Genomic DNA, 27,965 nt, shown 5'->3' with positions numbered 1-27,965 from the left:
TGTATACTGTAACAGTAGAGGCATGGAGCCACCTCTAACACCCTGAGGTACCACTCTGAACATGAGGTAAAAGTATAAATACTATTTATTTTTCTGTTATACAGTGCACAAAGCAATAATAATAATAATAATAATACATTTTATTTATATAGCGCCTTTCCCATGCTCAAGGCACTTACAGAATATAATAAAGAATGGCAGAATATACAGTATATAGCATTGTACAAGCCAGATAAATAAATAAAGAAGATTAAGACAGTAAATTCTGAAAAAAACAGACAACATAATTGATGGTCTAGCACACACATACAGGTTACATTGGCACCCTCCACTCTACACTCATATACACAATAAACTCTCACAATAAACAATCCTCCTCACCCAGACACTTTGCCACCCTACCTCCCAGCTCAGCTCAATGTCTGGGCTTTCCCACAGTCCTTTTATACACCCTGAACCGGAGGTGTTCCTGCCCAATCAGTCCACAATTCCTTTTCCCTTCCGGGTCAGGGTAAACAGTCCTCTTCTTCAACCCGGGAGCACTTCGTTTCTTCCTGTCACGTGACCGTGACGTACTCCCGGGTTATAGGGCGCATAAGAGTCCACGAGCCCCCCCTACAGCGACTCCCTGTGGCCCGCAAGGTATCCAGCAGGGCTGTGTATAAAAACTACATAGTTCATGAGGCTCTGCTGGAACTCGGGGCACGTCCACGCTGCTGGGAGAGCTTCTCCTGGTGGCCTGGGGGTGAAGGCCGGAGTAAAAAGCCGGCAATATCCACAATACATTTTTATATTTATATCTTTTTAATAATTGCATTTTTGTGATCATAATGTAAGTCTCATCATTATTTTATACCACTTGTGACCCTATTTAACTTAATTTTTCATCCTGTGCTTTTAGCAAACAAACTGTTCACTTTCAGCTGAGTCCTTACAACGAGTTTGTATGGGCTGATGGTGTTAAATGTATAGCACACTATCTACAAGGTACACTCTGATGACTTCTTGAAATTAACAGAAAATACAAACAACCTTGCAGTTTGATTTGTGAGAAAACCTAATCTGACATATAAGGAGATCCGAACTGTCCAACACAAGCTCTTTTAATATTGGTAGCCAACAACAACAACAACATTTATTTATATAGCACATTTTCATACAAATAATGTAGCTCAAAGTGCTTTACATGATGAAGAAAGAGAAAAAAGACAAAGTAAGAATTAAAATCAGAGAAAACTAATTAACATAGAATAAAGTAAGGTCCGATGGCCAGGGAGGACAGAAAAAACAAAAAAACTCCAGACGGCTGGAGAAAAAATAAAATCTTCCAGGCCACAAGACTGTCCAGCCCCCTCTAGGCATTCTACCTACCGTAAATGAACAGTCCTCTTTGTATTTAGGGTTTTCATGGAAGGACTTGATGATGACGGTCATGTAGACTTCTGGCCTTTAATCCATCAATGTAGGAACATCACGGTGCTTTGATTAGGTGGTGGTGGTGCAGGTTGCCACCACAAAAAAACTGAAAAAGAACAGAAGAGAAAGTAGGGGTTAGTACAGATTTTGGAGCCACCATGAATAGTAATGACAATTAATTGAATATGCAGAGCATCAGGATTAAATTAAAATGAAGTTATGAGAAAGCCATGTTAAAGTAATGTGTTTTTAGCAGTTTTTTTTAAAGTGCTCCACTGTATTAGCCTGGCGATTTACTATTGGCAAGCTATTCCAGATTTTAGGTGCATAAGAGCAGAAGGCCGCCTCACCACTTCTTTTAAGTTTAGCTCTTGGAATTCTAAGCAGACACTCATTTGAAGATCTAAGGTTACGATTTGGAATTTAAAATGTCAGACATTCTGATATATAAGATAGAGCGAGATTATTTAAGGCTTTGTAAACCATAAGCAGTATTTTAAAATCAGTTCTGAATGACACAGGTAACCAATGTAGTGACATCAAAACTGGAGAAATGTGCTCGGATTTTCTTTTCCTAATTAATATTCTAGCAGCTGCATTCTGCACTCGTTTTCAATCGATTGATGTCTTTTTTGGGTGGTCCTGAGAGGAGTGCGTTACAGTAATCTAGTCGACTGAAAACAAAAGAGTGAACTAATTTCCCAGCATCTTTCAGTGATATAAGAGGTCTAATTTTTGCTATATTTCTTAAGTGAAAAAATGCTGTTCTAGTGATCTTATTAATATGCGATTTAAAATTCAGGTCACAGTCAACAGTTACCCCTAAATTCTTTACCTCCATCTTGACTTTTAATCCTAATGTATCAAGTTTATTTCTAATAACCTCATTATATCCATTATTGCCAATCACTAAAATTTCTGTTTTCTCTTTATTTAGCTTGAGAAAATTACTATTCTTTCATTTAGAAACACAAGTAAGACATTGTGTTAGTGAATCAAGAGAATTGGGGTCATCAGGTGCTGTTGATAAATACAGCTTCGTGTCATCAGTATAGCTGTGGTAGTTCACGTTATGCCCCGAGATAATCTGACCTAACGGAAACATGTAGATTGAAAAGAGCAGCGGACCCAGGATAGAGCCTTGTGGCACACCATATAGAATATCATGTGTTCTTAGACGTCATGTGTTCTTAGACAATTATATGTTCTTAGACATATAATTACTGCAACTAACAAAGAGTTTTCTACCTGCCAGGTAGGATTCAAACCAATTTAAGACACTGCCAGAGAGGCCCACCCATTGACTAAGATGATTTCTAAGAATGTTGTGATCAATGGTGTCAAATACGGCACTCAGATCTAAGACGATGAGAACAGATAAGTGGCCTCTATCTGCATTTACCCGCAAGTCATTTACTACTTTAACGAGTGCAGTTTCTGTGCTGTGATCTGTTTTGAAACCCGACTGAAACTTATCAAGAATAGCATGTTTATTGAGGTGCTCATTTAGCTGCATAGCCATGACTTTAAAGACAGTATTAATAATAAACTCAATAAAATAAGAGTGCAGATTGAGGTTGAGCCACAGTAACTAAACCCTTTACAAATCGTACAGTCCCGTAAATCCTGGTAATTTTTGGTGGGCTGTACTGCTTGAACCTTCTGGGAGTCTGCAGCAATACTGTCCATTGATGACATGGCCTTGGAAAGTGGTTTTCTGTTGGAAAAGGTGCCATTTAGATGGGTAGAGCAGCAGCCTTACCTGCTGCAATTGGTCCAGAACCAAGCACAATTTAATTATTCCCTCCTCTTTCTATATATTAAGATATCAGTCTAGGTCAGGGGTAGGCAACGTCAGTCCTGGAGAGCCGCAGTGGTTGCAGGTTTTTGTTCCAACCCAGTTTCTTAATGAGCAATCAATTATTGCTGATGAAACACTTATTGCTTAAGTGATAGTTTGATGCTTTATTTTAGTGGTCTCGCTTGTTAAGTCTCCCCGCCCTTAATTGCTTATTTCAATCTTAAACAGCTGCATTCAGTGTGTTAATGGCTCCTTATTTAGTAATAAGATGTAAAAGACAAAGCAGCCAGAAGTTCTCCAGGACTGACGTTGCCTACCCCTGGTCTAGGTAGATGAGGCACATACTGTACATTTTGAAAGACCCTTTAGTACTTGTTCCATGAGTCTTTCAAAAGTTGCAGGAGCATTACATATGCCAAATGGCATTACAGTAAACTGCCACAAGCCTTGTTTAGTGGAGAATGTGGTCTTTTCCCATGACTCTGTTTTCAACATCCATGTGCTAATATGCACTTAAGCTGAGAGTTGAAAATAACTTTGATCCAGTTAAGGCATCTAGGGTATCATCCATGTGAGGAATGAGTAGGAGTCCTTGATTGTAACATTATTCAGTTTTCTGTAATTAGCACAGAATCATTTGGAGCTATCCTGTTTATCTGCCAGAATGACTAGAGAAGCTCACAGTCCATTGCAGATTTCAATGGTGCCCCTACTCTACATCTCCTGAACTTGATGTTCCATTTCTTTATGACAGGCCCATGGCAAGCAGCGTGGAGTTTGCCAAATTGGAAAGGAAGAAACTGTGTCAATACAGTGTTGAACCAATTCATTGTCATCTTTGTGTGAAAATACATCCACATATTCATATAAAAGTGCATGTACAGCACAGGCTTTGAGAGTCAGCCAAAATGTGTGCTTCTAATTTCTGCCAACACAGGTGCCAGATGCTGAGGGTGTCACTGGTGAAATTCACCTTCCTTCATTGAATTGAGAAATTCTAAGGGAAACTGCTGTCCCCATGTCTTCAGAATCTAGCAGTCCCATCCTAAGTCCAAAAGAAAATCCGAGTCAAATATCAACTCATCATCTACATCAGTGAATGGCAACCTTTTTTGAGTTGCGGCACACTAAGTCCAAAAATTTTCTTTCGCGGCGCACCTGAGGGACTGCCCATAAATAAAGTCGTGATGACACAATCTATGGACAATCGCCAATAAAAACAGTTAATTTTACAAGTTTGAAAGACATTTTATCAATAAAGAAATCAAAGGATAAATTTTAAATTTAATTAATGTGAACGTTGAGATTGTTTTTCAGCACATATGAGATTGATGCGAGGATCAATTTTCGAAAGACAGACACGCATTTCCTTGTCTATCATTTGAAGTCTCTTGCGTTTCTTAGACTTCATTTCCGTATCCGTACAGTGAATGAGATCTTCTAACAACGAGAGTTTTTAAGTCTCACGAGATGTGTTTTTGACACCACTGGTGTTGATATTATGATGAATAGTGAACAGCAAAAATTTTAACTTGCATTCAAAATAAATACATTCATTTATTCAACAATCTGATTAACCGTTATCTGTTTTTCCAACATAAAATATTTTTTTAAACATTATCGTTTTAATCAACCAAAAGTTCAAAAACACTAGCAATCTATATATATAATTCACTAAGCCACTGACAAGTAAGACACCCATGGAGCACACAGGATGGAGCCACGCCCACCAACTCTAAGACCATTGGATATGACGACAACTCTCAAAGCCACACCCACCAACTCGGACGCGACGGCACGGAAAACATGGCGTCATTTATGTTCGTCTGTGCTAGAGTCCACATGCACCTCTGAACCACGTTGACTGCTCATAGAGGCTTGTTTCTCGCGGATGTGAATCGCTGTATGTAGCGTGTAAAACAGTTTGCGAGGGGTATCCCATGGGATCCTTAAAACAATCCTTTAAAACTGAGGTTAAAACACAATGAAGGAAGCAGTCTTTAAAAACCAATAAGCCCTGTGCCACTTTTTCATTAGCGTCTCACCTACTTCACCGATGCAGGCCCTGTAACAGTCGAGACGCTCTCTCAGCAGCTGACCTTCTCTGTGCCTGACTCCACTACTGTCAGTTGCCTGATTAAAAATGGCCTTTTGAAGGGGAGCTATGGACCCGCTATACCACAGGAACACATTGCCTTCGAGCCTGCTCTCGCTTACTCTAATGTACCGGCTTTCTCTTTCTCCTCACTCGCTCGCACACTGCACAAGGGAGAAACGTCCCCAGGAGAAACGACTCCACCCAGAAACTGTTTCAGGCACACTTCCACGCCCCTCGCTACGCTGTGAGCACGGTGATTATTTATTTAAAAATGGCCTTTTGAAGGGGAGCTGTGGACCCGCTATACCAAAGGAACACCTGTGACATTGCCTTCACATTGTTTTCCCTTTATTTCTGATCCCATCGAGCAGATCAGACACCCAGGCAAACAACACTGAATAATCAATAGCTGCAACTACTTTGCCCGCCCCCACTCCTTACCTGAGTCGGTTTCGTCTGTGTTCAGTAGTGTTTCCCAAACTCAGTCCTGGTGAACCCCTGTGGCAGCAGGGTTTTGTTCCAACCAGATTCCTAATCATTAATGCCGGTGAAACTCATCCGGGATAAGTCGGTTTTTCAAACGCAGCCATGTAGCAGATTAGTCTACCTGGATGTAATAATCTTTGAAAGGCTGCAACAAAATGATAAAAGAACGGGCGCATTTTTTCACACAAGCTGTGTGTGTGGGTGGGTGTTAGTTAATTAGTTAGTTAATTAGTTATTCGAAGGATTTCAAGATTTAATATGCACAAGCGGTAACACTGCAAAAGCAGCCCAAACCAGAAAAGATGGCCGTCAAAAAGTGGCCGACAAATTAAACACGTGTGCATTGTACTTACTGAAAGCAACGTTACGGATTTTGCAAATGTTCAATTTTTTTCCCTCTGCTTAAAAAACATTAAAAAAGCGGCATGATTATGCGGCGTATACTACGCCATGGGTTGGTATGCAGTGTGTAAAACAGTTTGTTTGTCGCGGATAATTTGCCTTTTACTTTTACACGAAGACAATTTCCTGTTAGATTGGCCTTTGCGATGACAGTTAATAAGGCACAGGGCCAAACTTTCAAAAAGATATGCCTGTATCTACCAAAACCAGTGTTCAGTCACGGACAATTGTATGCTGCTCTCTCTAGAGTTCCATCTTTTCATTCACTTACTGTTGTATCCTCAAACCCACCCCTTTTAGACAACTGTGTCTTTCCGGAAGTGTTCAGCCAGCCATCAATAAATAATTATGCGGCGTGTGCCTGCAGAAACATGTGCAGTGAGCGAGCGAGAGAGAGAGAGAGAGAGCGAGCGACACACACACATACAGGCGTGCACGCAAGAGAGAGAGCGCTGGACGCATAAGAATAATAATACTTCATTACATTGATATACCTGTGTTCTCAGTATTCAAAGCGCTATCCACACAGGGATGAACCGGGAAGCGAACCCAAAATCTTCCACATTCTTCTTACTGCAAAGCAGCAACACTACCACTGTGCTACAAGGCAGTTAAAGAATGCACCGGGCTTGATTTTGTTTTCACTTCTGTTTACAGCGATCGGATCGTAGCGTGCATTATTGCAATGTTACTTTTCTTGGTGGCTTATTACATTACGGATGTTTCACATGTTAATTTTTTTCCCTGTGCTTAAAAGACATTAAAAAAGTGTTTCTCAACTGTGACTCCGGAACAACTCAGTACACGAGCTATATTAAGCGTCAACAACGAAGACTCGCTACACCTTAATGAACAAGTGCTGAAACTTATCCCTACCGACGAAGTAACTTTCACCAGCGTGGCCTCCATCGTCACAGACGATCCCGCTTTCAGTCAATTATATGTTGCTCTCTCCAGAGGTCCAACTTTTCATTCACTCACAGTGGTATCCACAAACCCACCCCATTTGGACAACTGTGTTGTTCAGGAAGTGTTCACCCATCAATACATAATTATGTGGTGTATGCTACGCCGCGGGTTGGCTAGTTTTAAATATTTTACAAAAGTTTTCACAGTGCCCCTAGAAAATTCCGCGGCGCACAGCGCACCGGTTCCCCGACAGTGATCTACATCTACAACCCAGGTCTCATGAACCAAGGACACGTTACACAGAGTGAAATTCAGAGTCGCTGCCCATTGCATTAAGATTGGTTCATTTGTTGCTGTCAAAAGTGTGCCCTCCACTCCCTGCAGTTACTCCTTCCATTTGAAGCCATTTCTATTGAGTACTTCAGCATGAAGGACTTTATCTAAGGCTCCTGTGTCTATGAGTCCTTGCCAATAATGAATTCCCACATATTAACCAATGCGTAGGTGACACACCTTTCACAGCTGGCAGAAACAGTCTGTTCATTTTCTGATTCTTATTAAATCAAATAATTATTTAAAATAGAAAGAGGAAAATAGATAATAATAAAAAAAAGAAGATTCACAACAGGCATGGTGTGGATCTCTTGAAGCCTCACAGGTAAATTCACTTTTCAGCCAATGCAGCTTTCCCAACATTCTAAAAGTCAGAAGAAAATAAAGAAAGTCATCACCTTTGACATAACAACATTCTAGAAATTACTAAACAATACATTCTTTATTAATACTGTTGTGCTTTTCCTTTATTAGTAGTGGCACCCAATGGCATCTCAGACTTATAACATGACCACGTGAACCACTATTCCAGTCTCCACTACCATTTTTCTGATTTGATCCTCTTTTTCCCTTTTCAATTTTGGATGGATCGGATTGGGGGTGAATAGCGATGTCTGTGTTCTTTCCTTAAAGTGGTTTACCCTTCATCTGACACTGCTACCATCTGTGCAGGCATCTCCATAATCACATTTTAGACGTGTGTGGAAGTTAGCCACTTTCCTCCTTCACCAGGAACTTTGTAACCACATATTGTTAAAACAGTGGCATATTCATTTTGATCTTTCCACAAAAGGAGCATCAGAAAATCAAAGGGAAGTAGAAGTACTTTAAAACAAAAACCAAAAGAGTAGTCTGAACAAAGTTGAGGATAAAACACTGGAAGGCAGAAATATTGGCAATCAAATCAAAATGAATTAATAGGCTTAAAGTCAGGACACACTACGGGCAAAAGCAAAACTCAAAAGAGAGAGATTGCCATAAAAACTCTCACAAGGAAAAAAGGGTCTTTCATTTATTGAAACAAAGTGCAGACTATTACTGAGGTTACATAGATAAAACAGAGCTTTTAATGATGAGTGCCATTATAACAATAAAAAAAAACAAAATGGGTGTTTGTGTGTGTGACAATATCATCATCCAGTGACACTAAAAGAGTAAAAAATAATCAATAAATGATAAGACAATAAAAGAATTATAACTTCAAACAAACAATATGTTCTTGTCAGACATTATCTCAAACCAAAACAAGAACCTGTGAGTAAGACTGGTGATGTTATTAGTAAAGTGTGGGATGATAGATGGAACAACCAGTCATGACGTTGGGCATTTCAGTACAAGAACATGAGAAGTCTGACAAATGAGTGTAAGCCATTTCAATCCATTAAGCTCACTTTGTTAGCTAACAGCTCACCCGTCCCAGCATCTCATCCAATAGGCTTATATATGGCTTTTATTACAGACCTTGTATTTTAATAAAAGAATTAACATTAGTAAGCTTCCTCATCAGATACATTCAGCCAATCAACCTTCAGTTTTAATGTAGACTCTTTAATAATTGCATTTTTGTGATCATACTTTAAGTATCATTGTTTTTTTACCACTTGTGAGCCTATTTACAAGCAATGGTAGCTAGAAATTTGTTGTCATTAAGCAAGCAAGTTGTTATGGCCAAATGTACATGTATCTAAAAATATTTAAGAATTCTGAAATTAAAGGGGGAATGGATTAAATATGGGCGGCACTGTGGCGCGGTGGGTAGCACTGCTACCTCGCAGTTAGGAGACCTGGGTCCTCCCTGCATGGAGTTTGCATGTTCTCCCCGTGTCTGCATGGGTTTCCTCCGGGTACTCGGGTTTCCTCCCACAGTCCGAAGACATGCAGGTTAGGTGGATTGGCGATTTTAACTTGTCCCTAGTGTGTACTTGGTGTATGTGTGTGTGTGTGCGTGCCCTGCAGTGGGCTGGCGCCCTGCCCGGGGTTTGTTTCCTGCCTTGCGCCCTGCGTTGGCTGGGATTGGCTCCAGCAGACCCCCGTGACCCTGTAGATAGGATATAGTGGGTTGGATGATGGATGGATGGATGGATAGATTAAATATAAACTTTCTTGTAAACTCAAGTAAGGTTGCAGGAGGCCAGACCGAATCCTGGAAGCATAAGGCAGAATGCATGAGTCAGCCATTGACAGGGCACCAGTCCATCCCCGGGTCTGCTAACACACACACTGACAACTCAGAATGGAAGAACTTTAGAGTCTCCAATTAACCAAACTCACATGCGTTTGGGGATGTGGGAAGTAAAGTCATGCTTCTACAGGGACAAGGTGCAAATTCAGTGTGCTGAATCCATGAGCTAGCAGTGCTTTCCACTTCAACACCTTGCTGGTCAAATATAAAGTAGAGATTAAATAAAAGGAGAGAGAGGAGAGGTTAGGATAAAGGCTAATTACTTAACTGATGATAAATAAAAATATGTTTTTTTCCATTTACAGATGTGGCACAATTGAGACAACCTACCCTGGATCTGTTCACAATATCTGCTGTAATGAAATGAGTGGCCAATATGTCAGCATTGTCCTGCCAAACCAACCTCAGTATCTGACACTCTGTGAAGTGGAGGTCTATGGAGAAGAAACCACCTCACCTGACTCAAATGGTAATATAGTCTTTCTTTTCACGAAACATACTGAAATGCCACAAGTTCAACCACCCCAAATTAATTTAGCTAGTATGAGACTAAATTGGTGGGACAGTGTACTTAAAGTTCATTTTTGTTGCATTTTTTTAAGATCTCTGGTCTCTTTGTCAGTCATATTGTTTACAAGTTTCTTCTGAATACTTTGAATGCAGCAGACGCTTCTTCACCCAGGGTTTGTCTGTGGGTGAATATGTGCATGTGATGTCAAGTTCTCATTCAGCCTGGCTTCACCCTTATGCCTTTTCTGTGTTGTCCTATAAAACTAATAATTATTTTACTGTCTCTCTTGGGTCTAATTTAGCGGGTCCTCCAATTTGTTTGTGACCCTCAGGTGCTACAGATCATCAAACTTCAGTTACCTGAAAGAAATAAAAAGAAGCTTTTAGATCTCAGCGCATTGCTGTGGCACTGCCTTTGGCCTCCTTCTTTCTCTGAGTAGGTAAAATGGGGAATAGAAAAAAAAAGCTTAAGTCAGGAGACATGGATGGCATGCATTGTTAAATGGGCAGGAAAAGCCAACGTATAGATAACTGGACCAACACGTTTTACAATGCAATAAGGACCAGTAAATCATGGAGTTACTGTAGTTCATTAACTTCCTTATTATTAGGCAAATGTTTTGCATCATGAGCCACACTCTGTGTCCTACTTAAAACTCTGAAGCCAGCTTACAGTTTAGTTGGAAATGTTTTAGCAGGGGTTTCCACCATCCCTTAGGTTGTGCCGCATTAAATTTTACACATTATGCAACCTGCTATGGTATCAGCTAAAGCAGGTACCTATGAAGATGCTGAGTCCAAGCGCAACAGAGAAAGGTTAAACCTGGAAAGGTATTCAAATGAAGAAATGACAATTGTTAAACGATACAAAACAGTCTCTAATAATAGTGTAACTCAATTAACCAACAGCACTTACATATTTTGTCTTACTTAAGGTAAATAATGCCTCATGGCTTGGGTGACGCACATGCATGCAAAGTAGGGTGATGGTGGGTTGAATTAAGCATAACACCTGCATTAGTTTTTTCTCGTGTATGCCGGGGCTTGAACCAAGACCACCCTGATGGTAGATCATTGTCTGCCCATGTGTTGCAGAGAGACAGCTAAGCTTCACTTATGATTCTACTAATATTTACCTTTCGTCATCATTACTTTCTATATATTTTGCATAGATTTCATGGCCTTTTCAGATGCTCAATGTGAATAACATTTGCAATAATGGCAAGAACACTCATTTCAATCTAATGTAGGTTAACGATTGCAATTATTTTTATTAAGTTTACATGAGGATGTACTTCTTCCCTGCGCTTTGTCCCTTTAAATCAAGAGGAATGTGCAGCTGCAGGTCATTCATTGAGAGGGGGGACGAGACATTAATTGCTGACATGCTGTCATTAATCGCAATTAGACAGCTAGCTTAGAAAACTGAGGAGAAACGTGGAACAACAAGACTAGCTGCTGATTAGTTAAACTTGGTATTGATCTCATTCCACTGTTCACTGCAGCAGCACTAAGACTAGAGGATCGTCTCCTTTTAATACTGCACTACATAGTCTGGTCCTGATCCGAAGCTACTAACGGATCTCATATACACTGAAACTGACCCTGAGATGATTTTCCTGCCACCTTAAATAGTGGAGATGTTTGAGCATCACATGCTCAGCTCACGTGATATCATACACCCCTCTGATATGAGTAGCAATGTGCATTTTGCTATAAAAATATGGCAGTTTCCACATATTTACACCACACAATGGTAGTGCCCAGAGAACAAAGCACTCACAAAATGGAACTGGGCTACCATTATAATAACAACCAAAATAATTGGCATAATTGATATGTGCAAAAATTGCAAAAAAACTGAATCGACACAGCAAGATACCTTAATTTAGGGCAGTCCATTAGACTCTTGGGAATAGGTTTCACTCATTATTAGACCATATGTTTCCATCAAAGAGCAATGATGCGTCTTACTGACCACTTGATAAAACAGGAGTAGGGACCTGAGTGTCCATCATGTGCCAGTAAGTGTGCCATTTGATTGTGATTGCTACTGTCCTATTAGAGTCAATAGAAAGGCCCATTTCAACTGACCCATTTAGTCACCTATAGAATTTTCTTTTCATTGAGCTAGCAGTTCAGTGTTAAATTTTGAGCTCCAGTGTAAAGAGGGCAGTGTCACTTCATCCTACAGCTCTCACAATCCAGGTCCTGGCCATGTGTAACAACCATTATGTCCTAGGGGACTGCACTTTTTTTGCATAGGTTTACATTGCATTGTGTGTTTGTATTCTTAGAGAAAGCATCTGACAGAATGCCAAGAGAGGAGTTATAATACTGTATGAGGAAGTCGGAAGTAGCAGAAAAGTTTGTGAGGGTGTGCAGGATATGTATGAGGACAGTGTGACTGCGATGAGGTGTGTGGTAGGATTGACTACCTGGGTCAATGTGTGAGTACGACTACATTAAAGATTGGCTCTGAGCATTTTCCAGTTTTGCACTCGTGAAGGACAGGTTAACAGATGAGGTCAGGCAGGAGTCTCTTTGGACTATGATGTCTGCAGATGACATTGTAAATTGTAGTGAGAGTAGACAGCAGGTTGAGTTAAATCTGGAGAGGAAGAGGTACAACTGGAGAGAATGGGGATGAGAGTCAGTATAAGTAAGATGGAGTACATGTGCCTGAAGGAGAGGGAAGGTGGTGGAAGGTTGCGACTATAAGGAGCAGAGGCGGTGAAGGTAGATGAATTTAAATATGTGGGATTCAACAGTACAAAGAAATGGAGAGTGTGGACATGAGGTGAAGAAGAGAGTGCAGGCGGGGTGGAGTGGGTGGAGAAGAGTGGCAGGAGTGATGTGTGATAGAAGAGTATCTGCAAGAGTGAAAGGGAAGGTCTATAAAACGATAGTGAGACCAGCTATGTTGTATGGTTTGGAGACGGTGGCACTGGCGAAAAGAAAGGAGACAGAGATGCAAGTTGTAGAGTTGAAGATGATATGATTTTCTCTTGGAGTAATGATGGTAGACAAGGTTAGGAATGAATATATTAGAGGAACACCACAGGTACAACAGTTTAGTGACCAAGTGACAGATGCTAGATTGAGATGGTTTGGGCACATGCAGAGGAGAGATGAGGGGTACATCAGGAAAAGAATGTTGAGGATGGAACCACCAGGCAAGAGGAAAAAAGGAAGGCCAAAGAGGAGGTGTATGGATGTGGTGAGGGCGTGAAAGCAGTCAGTATGGAAGAAAATGATGTAAAAGACAGAGATAGATGGAGACGGATGATCTGCTGTGGTGACCCCTAAATGGGAGCAGCCGAAACACATTCCACTATGTGGTCTTTTCACTTTATGTTTTTGTCATGCAGTATTGTTTAGAGCAGCGGTTCTCAAACTTCTTTAGAATTTCTTGCGTGGCGGTCCCTTTAAAAAGTGTTCGATGGCTCGCGGACCCTTTTATTAAAAATTTAAAAATCAATATTATTTCAAGAAAATTGGGGGCGCCAAATACTTTGCACAAGGGTGCCACATACCCACTGCGCGGCACTGCATACGTACAGGCTGCTGTGAATAAAACATTTTTTGACAAACAAATATTTAATCAGAAAATATTACGTACATCTTAGTTATTAAATTTAAGTTAAAATTTTAATGGGATGGATGCATCTGCTTTGCCTTAACCATTTGCATTGAGCGGGCAATTTCACCACTTAAAAACACAAAAAATGTAAAATATGTTGTTTGTTGATTATTTGTATCCACCTTTAGCGCTCTTATTTGCTTCTAAAATATACGAAAACTGTTCGCGAGTGTTTTGATTCTACGAAAGAATTGATCATTTTTGATTATGATAAAAATAATAAGGGCTGGTTTGTGCTGAGCGATAACGGTGGGAAAACAATGCGGTGGCAGCGAATAACGGAACAGTGGATTAGTGGTCGGGTCTACGTGGTGGGGGTAATGACGGAGCTCAGTCACTTACTTCCCCTTGGATGGTAAAGGTTAATAATTATAAAAATATAAATAGTATAAATATGCACTCATTTCTCACGGTCCCACCGAAACCACTTCGGGACCACGGACCCCAGTTTGAGAACCGCTGGTTTAGAGGATGAGGATTTGGATTGGAAACCTCTGGGCTGCTGGTTCAGACCCCACTATTAACTCACTCTGTGTACCTGAGCATGTCATTTAACTTGCTTTTCTGCTGATTGTTAAAGACAGATCTGTGTAAACTATTGTAATATAGTTGTGTGCTTGTAAAGCCTGGTGTACACTATAGACAGGACCTATATAAAATAAAGTTAATTTGTCCAATCAGGTTCCAGTTACATCATCTAGACAGTTTTAGTGAAAGCGATGGCAATTGGAATCAGCATCTTGTTATTTTTGTTCTTGCTTTCAGGTGTCGCAGGTTGAACATCACCAATGAAAATGGAGACTTTTCAGTTTTCATATATAATGAAACAACAACAAAAATGCACATCTGGAACTGGCATGTTGAGCTTTCATGAGAATGCAAAGTTTTTCTAATTAAGCATATCAATCAAAAGAAGAATTGGGTCATGATGAAATTGTTTGTCATTATGAAAATGTCAACATTTATGTCAAGCATACTTTAAGTATTTGCAATAAAATATTGACATTGTCATTTTTAAGCTTTATAATTTTAATGCAACCTCTGATTTACAAGTGCTAATGTACCCAAGGGAGTATTTTGCTTTCAAATCGATGCTTTTGTTTGCATGACTTCTATGATTTTATGAATAAAATGAAGGGAATCAAGCTCAGTACATGGCAGTCTTCCTCTTGTGTGCTATTGTATTACGTTGCTTTCTTTCTTTCTTATAGCAGAATGCCTCACGGATGTGCTGTTCAAGTCCCATGCTGGTTTCTGTTAGTGTACAGCTGGCACACTTTCTCCATGTCTCTTAGTTTCATGCCAAATCTCAAAGACGTGCATCTTACATGTGCAATCCTAAATAAACACCCCTACTCCTGCCTTGCAGCTTTAATGGATCGCAGACTTGAGCTGGTGTTGTAGCCGGGCTGGTTCAAGATTCCTTACTCAGAATGGAAGCCGGTCCACCAGTTAGGCCAGGTGATTCCTGCTGCCGCCAGGAAATGGACAGGAATGGATATGCTGGCATCCTGGAGGGACTTGATAAAGGATCCTTAACTGGCCGGGATGCCAGTACAATAGGAGGACAGGGGAAGACAACTCACTTGGGTTATTTACTGCCCTGAAATGCTGCTTGACAGCATCCCTGGGTTATTTGGGGAACTGTAGTCCCATAGGGCAGACCTGTTGGGTTCCATGAGTGCTGCCAGGGAGTGCTGAAAGGATTTATTGGTCCCTACTTTAACTCTTTGAGGGCTGAATATTTTTTCTGAAAAACTTAGTTTTCTGAAAAGCACACAATGCTTGGATTCACACATAAATCAACATAAAACGCCTGTTGCTGGGTGCTGTGGCTGCTGTTGGCACCTGTTCGGCATGACTGGCTGTGCAGGGGTGGCTCGATGGCCAGCAGGAAGGCACGGCAGGCCGGCTACCTCTTTGTTTTCACACAGCAGGTGGGCAACGGTGGCAGTTGCAGTGTGACACAATTTGGTTTGTACCTCTTGTCATCATAAGTGATGGTCCTCCTAGGCAAACGCTGCTGTAGGTGCATCAGCTACATGAACGTGTTCAGCACCACGATCATCTGGGGACCGATGGGCTGATGCTGTTACCTCACATACGTTTTTGATATCCATCTCCGAATTACTCACTCCAGAGTCCGATTCAGCGATAACACTTACAATGTCCGTGGAGTATTTTGCTTTGCACATTTGAGTTAGTCTCGCCAGTAGTCAATGTCATTGTAGAGGCTGTTGGCTCTTCAATACTTGTGCACATGCAGGGAATCAGGGTCAAATCCACAAAGCTACATAACTTTCCTTCAACCAAAGAGAGTCAAACTAAAACATAAGGACGAGTTTTGTCGCAGTTTACAGCCCATTACCGTCCTCTACCCCTGAATTTTGAAAAAAGTCAACATCAGCCCTGAAGGAGTTAAGGGACTTCCACCTGACACCAGAAGTGTTTCTGAGGGACAGTGTTGTGACATCAGGAGTATTCCTGGATCCTGGGTAAAGGCAGCAGCTCTCCTTCAGTACAGACGAGTCGGAATTTGGGAGAGCACTGTAGCTGGACAACACTCGCCTTGAGGGAGGAAGAGAGGAAAGGAAAAATGGTGTCTGTGCTTGTGCTTATGAATGACCTGTAAAGGTAGTTATTACAATAAATCATTTGTTTGAACCCGGGACTTGTATTTGCGGTTTAGGGTGCTGCGACGACCCCTAGTGGTCACTCACTTAATGGTTTCAAGGATAAATGACCCTAACTTGGATTAAAAGGGTCTGAGGATGTTATGTTATGATATTGCTAACCTCTTTTGAGAAAAGCCACTGTTTATTCATTCATTCATTTTATGGACCAAGACTGTGAGTAGGAGGGCTCTGTACTTGTGAAAAGATTTTATTTTATATTTTCTGTATTTAGGTAGTTTGCTAACACTTTACTCATGGTGACTTAGTGGGTCAGGATACATGGCTCCTGTTTACAAGTATTTTTTTACAGTTGGAGCACAGGCAGATTAAGTGACTTGCTTGTCAGTCCAACTCAGTTCCCACTCACATGCAATCATCCACATCAGGGCCATTTTAATTTTACCAATTAAACTCCTCTGCAGGGCCGGATTTTCCTATAGGCTAACTAGGCTTCAGCCTAGGGCCTCAAGATCAAGAGGGGCCTACATTCAAATTGTTAGCAAAATTAAAATTACACTATTCTAAAAACAGTGAACACTAAAACACTGAACCGAAAATAAGGAGAAATTCTACGCATATGACTAATAAACAAACATAAAAATGTATTGGTTAAGATCAACGCGTTAATTTTCCACACAGGTTAGTACCAATCACAACATGTTTCATTTAACATATTGATATATATCACAGTAATGATGTATTTTATTATCTCTCATGTAATTTACAAACTTAAAAATGGAAGGTGAAAGGGCCTCATAAGTGAAATAGCCTAGGGCCTCTTTTCATATAAATCCGGCCCTGCTCCTCTGTATGTCTTTTGAGAAGAGAAAGGAAAACCAACACAAGCACAGAGAGAATATGTTAAGATCCCTTAAAAAAACAATCAAGTATCGGATTCAAAGCCAAGATGCGCTTACTGTGAGTTATCATTGTCAGCCATTGCACCACTGTGGGTTCTACTAAGGGTTAATCCCACACTGAAAAAAATAAAAGAAGGTTGGAAATATTTCAGTTTGTTAAGTTAAATTTTTACTGTCATGTATAAGCAGTGTAATGGAATTACTACTGTTGTATTCAGTTTATTTGAGGAATTCCAGTGAAGGACAAGATCAGAAAATTAATTCTGTCACATGAGCCGTCCTACCATTTCCATCACTCCTAATGAGTTACTGTCCACATGGATGGCTTTGAAGCTCATTTCCAACCAAAGCAGTTCAAGTCAGTATTTAAATCAGTCATGTCGGTTTAATAGCCTGTACTAGCAGTCACTAGTTGACTATGTAGTGATGAGATGCTTGCATGTTCTCTCCAAATGCAAGATCTGATGGTCAAATTCCAAAGCCCCCTTCACAGGAGTCACAAAGGAAGCCTTTAATGTTTTCCAGAATCAAGGCTGGATTTTGAGTTGACACTGCATTAATAAATATAAATAATTCAGCAGTGTTGCTATTGTTGTGTTATTTCCATGTTTTTTTCCCTGGCTAGTATTTATTTTATGTTGTTTTTGGTATTTTTGAATTGTTCTTTTTCTTATTTTATGTAATTTCTGCTTTGCTTTTTATTTATTACTTGGGGGCTTTGCCCCCTGCTCTCTTCACTTTCCCACCCCCACCCCCACTCTGGCCCCGCTACGAGCCAGTCCCTTCACATCTCTGCCACTTGTGTTGTGAAGGGGGGCCGGGGGGCGTATGTTGCTGAACGCACGCTAAGGAGATGCGGCCGGATCAGCTGCTGGCTAGCTGCATGTTTTGCTTGTCACGCTGCACGTCGATCATTTAAAAGCCTGTACAGCAGCTGTCCTTTTGTCTCACTGCCTTGTCTCGCGGGACATTAAAGTGTCTCCGAGAAAATCACATCTCGTCTCCTTCCAAGCCTTCCAAGATTTTTTTTTTTTTATAATAGACAGAAGATTTATGTACAGTCTCTTGTACTAGGGTGTTGTACCGTGTTAGCCATTATGAATGTAGAGAAAAGCCAAGCAAAATGACACCTTTTATTGGCTAACTAGAAAGATTACAATATGCAAGCTTTCGAGGCAACTCAGGCCCCTTCTTGCCTGAAGAAGGGGCCTGAGTTGCCTCGAAAGCTTGAATATTGTAATCTTTCTAGTTAGCCAATAAAAGGTGTCATTTTGCTTGGCTTTTCTGTACAGTCTCTTTAAATCTTCATCTATTCCTTGTACTTTATGGACAGAGCTTCAGGAGGCAGGGCCACTCTGACATCACTGTGGGTTGATCTGCTTTTTTAATGTGGTCAGAGAGTGAGGGGGTTCCTAAAGTCGATTATTAAATTGTTTTCTAAGCAAAAGGAGATTAACAGAAGACATGATTGATGTTATAATGTTTCTTTTGGGACTCCCCCCAAAAGGGATGACACGTCAAAGAGTGTCCCGAAGTGTGATCGCCACGTCTGTGCAAGACAGCTTATCCGTCGCAAGGGCAACCGCAGGCTCATCATTAAACCTCATATATTCCGTCTTCCAAAGCCCTTCTCCATTCTTCCAGCTTCCTCTCCACTTCCTCGTTCCTGGTGCTACAGAACACAATGTTATCAGCAAGAAGTATGCACCAGGTCAAGTGTGATAGCAGGAGAGACCAGCAGTAAATGGTACAACATTAGAATGGCACTCTGTTCCAGAAATTAAAAAAAAAAAACATAGAAAACAGCCCATTACAAATTTTGCCATGAAAAGAGGAATTGTGGAACACTGACCTGACAGAGTAACCGTGATACTGGTGGGGGTACTGGAACACCAGAACTCAGTCCCTTTAACCTGTGAGTTGCAGCTGTTATAGAAAAAGCAGCCATCAGTCGGCCTCTACCAGAATGTGATGAGGTTTCTGATGTAATGCATCAGGATGAAGTGGGTGAGTACATTTTAATATCACAGGTCTCTAGGCTACTGAACTAATCATGGCCAAATCGAGCATAGCAAGCCTCCAGTGAACACACACAACCAACATGTGTGCTTACATGTTTATTTAATCATTTCGTAAATTGTAATTTGCCCAGTCGAGTAAGAACGATAAAATATGTCCTTGTCACAGGTGCTTTCTGGGAGCACCATTGTGATGGGTGAATGGATCCTGAAATTCAGTAAAGAAAACTGTGAGTGCGCAGGAGACACGCAGAAAGAATCATTTTACTTCCGAATTATGCCTATTGTGGGTGCCACGTTGGCGCAGTGGGTAGCTCTGCTGCCTCGCAGTTGGGAGACCTGGGGACCTGGGTTTGCTTCCCGGGTCCTCCCTGCGTGGAGTTTGCATGTTCTCCCCGTGTCTGCGTGGCTTTCCTCCGTGCGCTCCGGTTTCCTCCCACAGTCCAAAGACCTGCAGGTTAGGTGCATTGCGTTTCTAAATTGTCCCTGGTGTGTGTGCGCGCCCTGCCTGGGCTTTGTTTCCTGCCTTGCACGCTGGGATTGGCTCCAGTAGACCCCCGTGACCCTGTAGTTAGGCTATAGCGTGTTGGATAACGGATGGATCATTCCTATCTGCGGTGGGTTGGCACCCTGCCCAGGATTGTTTCCTGCCCTGTGCCCTGTGTTAGCTGGGATTGGCTCCAGCAGACCCCCGTGACCCTGTGTTCGGATTCAGCGGGTTGGAAAATGGATGGATGGATGGATAGTCCACAAAGTGGGGTGACCATCTCCGTGTGCTTTGCTACATTTCGCGGCCACTTAAGAGGCAAGAAAGAACCGACGTCGGACTCTGGTAAGAGGCAAATAATGGACTCCATTCACTTGCTCTTACAGCCCTGCTTCCAGAACATACACCTTTTACGATATTAATGACAAAAAAACAGATCCTACCAGCTGCGGTAGTGATCTGAGGATCACTTGTGGTCTCATGCTGCCATCTACTGGTGCAGATTGGCACAGTAGATCCAGAGAGTATTAAGACTCCCAAGTTCTGCAAAACTTTAAAAAGGGAACACCATTTATGGTATTGTAGATTAATTTTAAACTAGGGGGCTTTGCCCCCTGCTCAGTTTGCTTACCAACCCCCCTGCCTGCACTATGCGCTTGCCTCTTTGCAGTTCTGCTGCTCGCGTATGGGGATGCGGATGTACAATTTAAACAGATTTTTATTTTCATGGGAAATAGCCATGTAGATAGCCATGTAGATATTCTTCGTGATATTGTAAGTTGTTTACATCTTTCTCACGATCGCCACCAACTGTTTCAGCACAGTCTATTGATACGCATTTAACCAATTTGCCATGTAAACGTTCAACATTTTTGGACGCATTTAACCAATTTAATGTGTAACCGATCAAAATTTTTGGCGTTAATTCGTTTGACTTCCTCGTTTCTTGTTGCTAGGATTGCGCGTGTACTCGTTTTTATGTCGATAACCCTTCATGATTTAAATTCTTCAATAACTGGAAACTTAAAGTGAGGAAAACGTTCAAATGTATAACAGCTGAGAGCACATGAAGTGTGTCTTACAAAAGCATTCACAGAAATGAGAGGTGAGAGGGCCATGGGCGTAGTTGAATATGGTTGAGAGGAGGGGAGACTTGAAAAAATCTCAAGGCAAAAGTCTCGTCTCTCGAAAAAATCTCTCTTCCAATAAGTCTCATCTCCAGAAAGTCTCGTCACAACGAAGGATTTTTTATATAATGAAGAGATGCATAAATTTGCCATTTTTGCCCATTAATTCACATGCATAACCCATACGGACAAAGTTATCACCTGTTTTCAGAACGGTTTGCAAATTTATCAAAAGTCAAAAACTGAAATCTTTCATAAGTATTTGGACTCTTTGTAGTTCAAATTGTTGTCAGGTTCAGAACTTGATTTGAGTCCGCCTGTGGCAAACTAACTTGATTGGACATTGTTTAGAAAGGCACACCCCTGTGTGTATAAGAGTGCATGTCAGGACGCAAACCAAACCATGAAGTCCAAGGAACTCTCTGTAGATCTCTACAATTAAATTATAGTGAGGTGTAGATTAGGGCAAAGGGTTAAAACCATTTATAAAGCTTTGAGTGTTTCCAGGAGCACAGTGACTTCAAAACAATTGTGAAATGGAAGACACTTGGAACCATCAGGACTCTCCTTAGAGTTGGCCTTCTGGCCAAACTGAATAACAGGGCAACAAGCGTGTTGGTCAGGGATGTAAGCAAGAGCCTAATGGTCTCTAACAAAGCTTCTGAAGTCCTCAGGTGAGATCAGAGAACCTGTCACAAGGATGACCTTCTCAGCAGCACTTCATCAATCAGGCCTTTATGGCAGACTGGCTAGATGGAAGCCAACCTTGAATAAAAGGCATATAACAGCATCCCTGGAGTTTGTCATACAGCATATGCAGGGCCAGTGTGGTCATGTAAATGTTGAGGGTTTAGAACTTTAAGCCACTGATATATTATGCTAAACCCTTGATATTTTCATCCTTTTATTTTTTATTTTCCTTCAAAAATAATTTTATATCCTCATAATTCCAAGATGAATGCAGATTAATACAGAGAGATCCACAAAGTAATCCTGCTTCAGAGTTCATGCGATGGGTTGACCATTCACCTTTCAGTATGACGATGACCTGAAGCAGACAGCCAAGACAACACTGGAGTGGCTCTGGGACAAGTCTCAGTCTGTCCTTGAGTGGCCCAGCCAAAGCCCAGACTATGATGTGCTACAACATTTTCACATCACATATATAATCGCATTATTCTACTACTGTTTATAATGTGTGCTGTTAAACTTTGTGTTATTTGTATTGTGAAAAAATGAGTCTCAACACACAAAAACGGTTTGGGGTAGCCACCCTTATATTGTCCCTGGGTGCAATAGGGTATTTGAATAAGCGCTGAAGTACTCTGTTTGATTTCCAAGACTGAACTGATTTAGTGACAAGATGGCATATTTAAAGGCCAGAACTGGAAGTGATGTCATTGAGGGACTGAACCAAAAGTGACGTCAGTCTTGGCTCCAGAACTGGAATTGACATTGTTGATGTTGAATCAGGCAGGTTTTCCTGCATTTGGCCTGCAGAAACCCCGTAACCACCTGGCCTGGCAGGTAATTACCTCCACTTGGTCCATTCAGTTTCCTCCTGTGTGAAAGTATGATGTTGTGTTCTGTTATAAGCCACTCCAAGGTGAACTCTTGTACTTAAGTACAGGCAAATAAGTGATTCTGATTCTGACTGTATACAGCAAGAGTCCTTTTAAAGTCATGAAACTATTGGTATTTTAAAACTGGTATCTTCTATTCATGGTTATGTATGGAATTTGTTACCAGTCCAAATAAAAGTTCTTCCTGGAAGATTCAAGTGGATGCCTCTTTTCGGAACCCCTGGTATTACTCTGCTCTGAAGGATCGCATGATAGGAGTGTCAGCTTTTATACAAATACTAGAACAGTAGTGCATAAACATTAGTAAGAACAGTCTATATTAAATGGCAAGGGACCTTGGCCTCATTCTGTTTGTTGGTCGTATTTTTCTTTCTTTCAGCCTTTCTCTTGTTCATGTTTACTTGCTGAGCTGACCATTCTTCGTGGGCTGCCGCCGTGTATTGTGTGTCTTTAATTTTCTGTGACTGTCTTGTACGTCCGTAATATACCTTTAATTTTCTCTGGCGGTAATACAGGCGTGCGCGTCGGTAATATGCCTTTAATCTCGTCTGACAGTAATACTGGCTCGTATGTGGCTGTAATATGCGTCACTGTATTGTGTACCTTTAAGTTCCTCTCGCAGTAATACTGGTTTGTATTTCCGTAAAACGCCTGTAACTTTCTCTGACTGTAATATCGCGCATCGCACCGTACCCCGCGCATGCGCACTTCACCAGAAGACACACACACACGGACACCTGGACGCACACAGGGATTTTATTAAAGAGGATACAATGTTGTAAATTGGTGATGGTTGTTCTATATGGAACTTTTGTCTGTTTCTCTGTGCCCCGTTTATTTGAAGAGGCAGTTTCCAGTTACAATTCTGCTTTTACACCTAAGGGTGGTAGTAAGTGAAGCAGCTGACAGTATCTTGTGAGCGATATAAAGGCTTGAATTATCCCAATCTCCTGACTCCCCAGATTTTATTTTGGGAGCTTTTACCAGTGTTCACTAAACAAAACGCTGTGTAAATCTGAGTCGTATGTCACTTGCCCAACTCGTCACAACAAAGTGCTTGATCATTGCTACAGGAACGCTAAAGGAGTTTATGTATGTAGAGCCAAACCTCTTCTGGGTTCATCAGGTCATAATTGTGTCCAACTCATTCCTGAATATAAAATATTCTTCAAAAGAGAAAAAACAGTAATTTAACAAACTAAGGTCATGATACTGCGGTGGGTTGGCACCCTGCCTGGGATTGGTTCCTGCCTTGTGCCCTGTGTTGGCTGGGATTGGCTCCAGCAGACCCCCGTGACCCTGTGTTCGGATTCAGCGGGTTGGAAAATGGATGGATGGAAGTCATGATATAATGTGAAAAGCACCTACTGTGGTAGCCATGTCTGTCCACATGAAAGAACTCCTATTCCCATAGACTGATTTTCTTGAAATCTGGCACATTTATTCTTTCAGGAAATTCTCCAGTACTGTTCAAATTTCATACAGATATCTCAAAACGAGTATGCTGCACAAAGTTTTGAAATCACTAACTCTCCCACTGAAAAACATCGGTGAATTTGCAAACTTGTCTACCTTAAACAGAGAAATCTTCTATACAACTTCAATTGTAGGTTCGTTTACCATTTTAAATTATCTTGAGAGAGGTTACTTCAGCTTGTACATGTTGTGTATTTTCCTCTTTTACTTGCTTGATAGCCTCTCAGATCCCCAGTGCAGTTAGTTGTGTAAAATTCCAGCAGAGGTGTGTACTGGCAGACCACTAATACAACAGTCATGTATCCTGTGGCTTGAGGTAAGTTAAATGTAAATGCTAAAATGATAGTCTCTTACCAGGGAGTGGACAGAAGAGGAAAGGAGTTACGTAAGAGACATCCTGTAAGCTGAGAGTGAACAAATATGCACTTCATACTTGTATTACACTAAAAACAACCTCACGGTTCCATTATCCAATTATCCAATAATTGCATTATTATTCTAAAGAATGGACATTATCAACCGACAGTTAAAAGGTGTTTGAAATAATTAATTGCACAAGAAAGGTGCAGCTCCCAATTAATATAAACACAGGACGGATTTAAAAAGGGAACTGCAGTTGATTTGTGAAGAGAAGATGAGAGCGCTGAGGTCTTCAAGATGGATGGACTGTGGTGAACAAATCTCATGGTGCACAAAGAGGCTGATTGTGCCACAAATAGCCAGGACAGAGCAGAACTACAGTGAAGGTGACCTGAAGGAGTCACTCAGCGCTATAATGTACAACAGACCGGGTGTTGGTTATGGTCTATCTGTGCCTACTTTTTCTTCTGTGCGTCTTGAGATTGAAATTAAAATCTTTAAGATTAGTGACACATTTGGAATTCTCACTATACAATAAAGCAGCTTGGTTATTTGGATCATTTTAGTGAATTATGGGTTTTAACTAATATTAACAGCTAGACGGGGAACTTTGTGCAGTTGCTTTTCTACTTTTTTTGTATTAGTACTAGGTGTTTTGCATTAATATATATACTTTTTTTCTTTTGGTAATTTCACTTTATTGTTGATTTTGCATTTAGAGGGTAACTGAGTGGTGTGGTTTTGTTACAAAGAGGGGATTGTATACTGCGCTTAATACTTGTTGGGTTGTTATTGGAGGTTTTATTTTCTTTTCTTTTTTGGGGATACCCTTTTGTCATTATAAAAAATATATACATGATAAAAACACTTTGTAAAAGAGAACACAGATACAAGGAAAAGGTTTGGGGATCCACCCCGTATATTGTCGGAAGCTCTGGTGAGTTATCTCAAAAGACTGAGTCCAGAAACGAACTGACTGGTAAAGGCAAGTGACTGGTTGGAAAGGAAGAGGAAGGTCCAACAGGGTACTTGTGGAAGTGAGCTCAGCAAGAGGGCGTGGTCTGGGTAGGGAAGTAGAAGTCCATCCATCCATCCTTTCATTTTCCAACCCGCTGAATCTGAACACAGGGTCACGGGGGTCTGCTGGAGCCATCCAGGCCAACACAGGACACAAGGCAGGAACCAATCCCGGGCAGGGTGCCAACCCACCACAGGACACACACAAACAAACCAACACACCAAGCACACACTAGGGCCAATTTAGAATCGCCAATCCACCTAACCTGCATGTCTTTGGACTGTGGGAGGAAACCGGAGCGCCCAGAGGAAACCCACGCAGACACGGGGAGAACATGCAAACTCCACGCAGGGAGGACCCAGGAAGCGAACCCAGGTCCCCAGGTCTCCCAACTGCGAGGCAGCAGCGCTACCCACTGCGCCACCGTGCCGCCCGAAGTAGAAGTCGGTTAGGCTTTAGCTGGTCTTCCTTTCTGGGTTTCTGCAGAGGAGGGAGAGCGGACATTAGTGACCCCCTGACCCACTGTTTTACCCTTAGTTAAGCCCATAGACTGCCTCCCATGCACACATGTGTGACAACGTATATAATAATTCAGCATTTTTCTGACACTATAAGCAACTAACCTGGGCCTGAGCTCCACCCTGGTCTGAAGCAGCCAACATTTTTTCCTTGGGACTTCAACAGAGATTTTATCTCTCTATCAGGTGCTTATTTTAAAAATGATATTTTGAAAACTTTAGAACAATAATAATTCACAGACCCTCTACAGCTAACAAGAGCACATCAGTTAATGTAATTTTTCCATCACTTGAATTGGACTGTGCAGTCTATGAAAGCTACTGAGGCACCACAAACCTATCTGGGTTTTTAGCTACCTGACATTGTACAGTGCTGTTAAAAAGCAGGTTTTTAGTGTGGTCTACTTATGCATGTAGTTGCACATATTGTATGAATATGACTTACTGTTTAGAAAATATTTAATAAACAAAAATGTGATATCTGACTCTTAGCTAATATTTTTTTTATGTTATCTAAGTTCCCAAAGGCTCCGGAATTCTACACCTGTGGACATTTTCTGACTTGTTGCTTTGGTGTTTCAGTCATGAGTTCTTTTGGTATCTGATCTTCGTCTGCTCTTTGGCAGAATAATTGAAAGCAGCCATGATATCACAAGGGTTTTGGTCTCATAGGTCATGTGCAGGGGCCTCACCTGACCCCTGTGGAAAGTGAGAGAGGGCTGCCGGGTCAAAGGCAACCCTGGATAAAAACGTTAGTCCAGAAGAAGACATCACTGCAGGCGAAATGAAAGAGTAAGTTGAAGGGAAGAGCTGGGACCCTGAATGTTGGGCCAATGACTGAGAAAGTAAAACGGTTGTCAGATTTGATGGAAAAGAGGAAAGTGGGAGTGTTCTATGTACAGGAAACAAGATGGAAGAGGAATAAGGCAAGAGAACTGGAAGGAGGTTTTATACTGTTCTAAAGTGGAGCAAATGAGAAACAGTGTAGGAATTGTAATCTCCAAACAACTAAAAGATAGTCTTGTCAGTGTGAACAGGAGGAGTGATAGGGTGATGAGTGTCAGGCTGGACCTTAACCAGACTAAAGTTAATGTTATTTGTGCATACCAGAATCACTTTTATTTGCCAGTACTTATTGTACAAGAATTTGACTTGGTAGATTTGGAGCTGCTTATAACAGAACACAACATCACATACAAATAACATAAAGAGCATAAGTTGAAAAGCAAGACTTCAAACAAAGTGGCAAAATAGTACAATTATAAAGGAGATGAGCAAATGATGATGTACAAGTGAAAGTCTGAGTGTGTAGTGATCATGCACATTCACATACATACATGTACATGCACTGTAAACACACACACCTTCATACAGTATCTGACAGAACACATGAATATACAAAGCAGACAGGCAGAGTTACTGGTTTGAGAGGGCCATGGCTCTGGGAAAGAAACTATTGAGGTTTCTGTTAGTTTTAGTTTTAATTGACCTGAAATGTTTACCGGGGGGAGGTTTATATAATAACTGATGAGCAGGGTGGGATGAATCTGTGAAGGTCCTTATGACATGGTTAGTGACACGAGATGTATGCAGATCTGCCACAGAGGGAAAAACACAGCCAATTATTTTCTCAGCCGACCTCACAATATGCTGTAATTCAGCTTTGGAGTGTGCCAGTGTTGAACCAAACCAGAAACCAAAGGAGAATGTGATTACACTTTCAAATATGGCTTTATAAAATCAGACTAGGATTGACTGGGAAATATTTAATTTCTTTAGTTGGTGTAAGAAGTACAATTGCTGCTGTGCTTTTTTAGTGATGGAAGTGCTGTTAAGGTTCAAGCTGAGAGTGTATGTGATAGTTGTGCCCCAAAATTTGAAGGATTTCACCACATTGATGCAGAACTGTTAATTTCTATTGAGAGAGGTTGTTTTGTCTTGGTTGAGTAATACATTGCTGTACTTTCCCCTTTTGTATTATTAATATGTAGCCTCTGTCAGAATGCCTCAAATCTCCCAGACTTACCCCTGTTTATAAGATATTATAGTATATAACTTATCCC

The 27,965-nt window shown here is 41.1% G+C and overlaps 1 protein-coding gene across 7 annotated transcripts in view; it reads left to right on the top strand.

The window, feature by feature from the left end:
• Positions 1-27,965, top strand: part of LOC114666204 (uncharacterized) — a 196,368-nt gene that overhangs the window by 43,386 nt on the left and 125,017 nt on the right. The gene's annotated exons all lie outside the window — the stretch shown is intronic.

This window comes from Erpetoichthys calabaricus, chromosome 1 (genome assembly GCF_900747795.2).
Source record: "Erpetoichthys calabaricus chromosome 1, fErpCal1.3, whole genome shotgun sequence".
NCBI lineage: Eukaryota > Metazoa > Chordata > Cladistia > Polypteriformes > Polypteridae > Erpetoichthys > Erpetoichthys calabaricus.
This window is presented reverse-complemented; position numbering and strand designations above follow the sequence as displayed.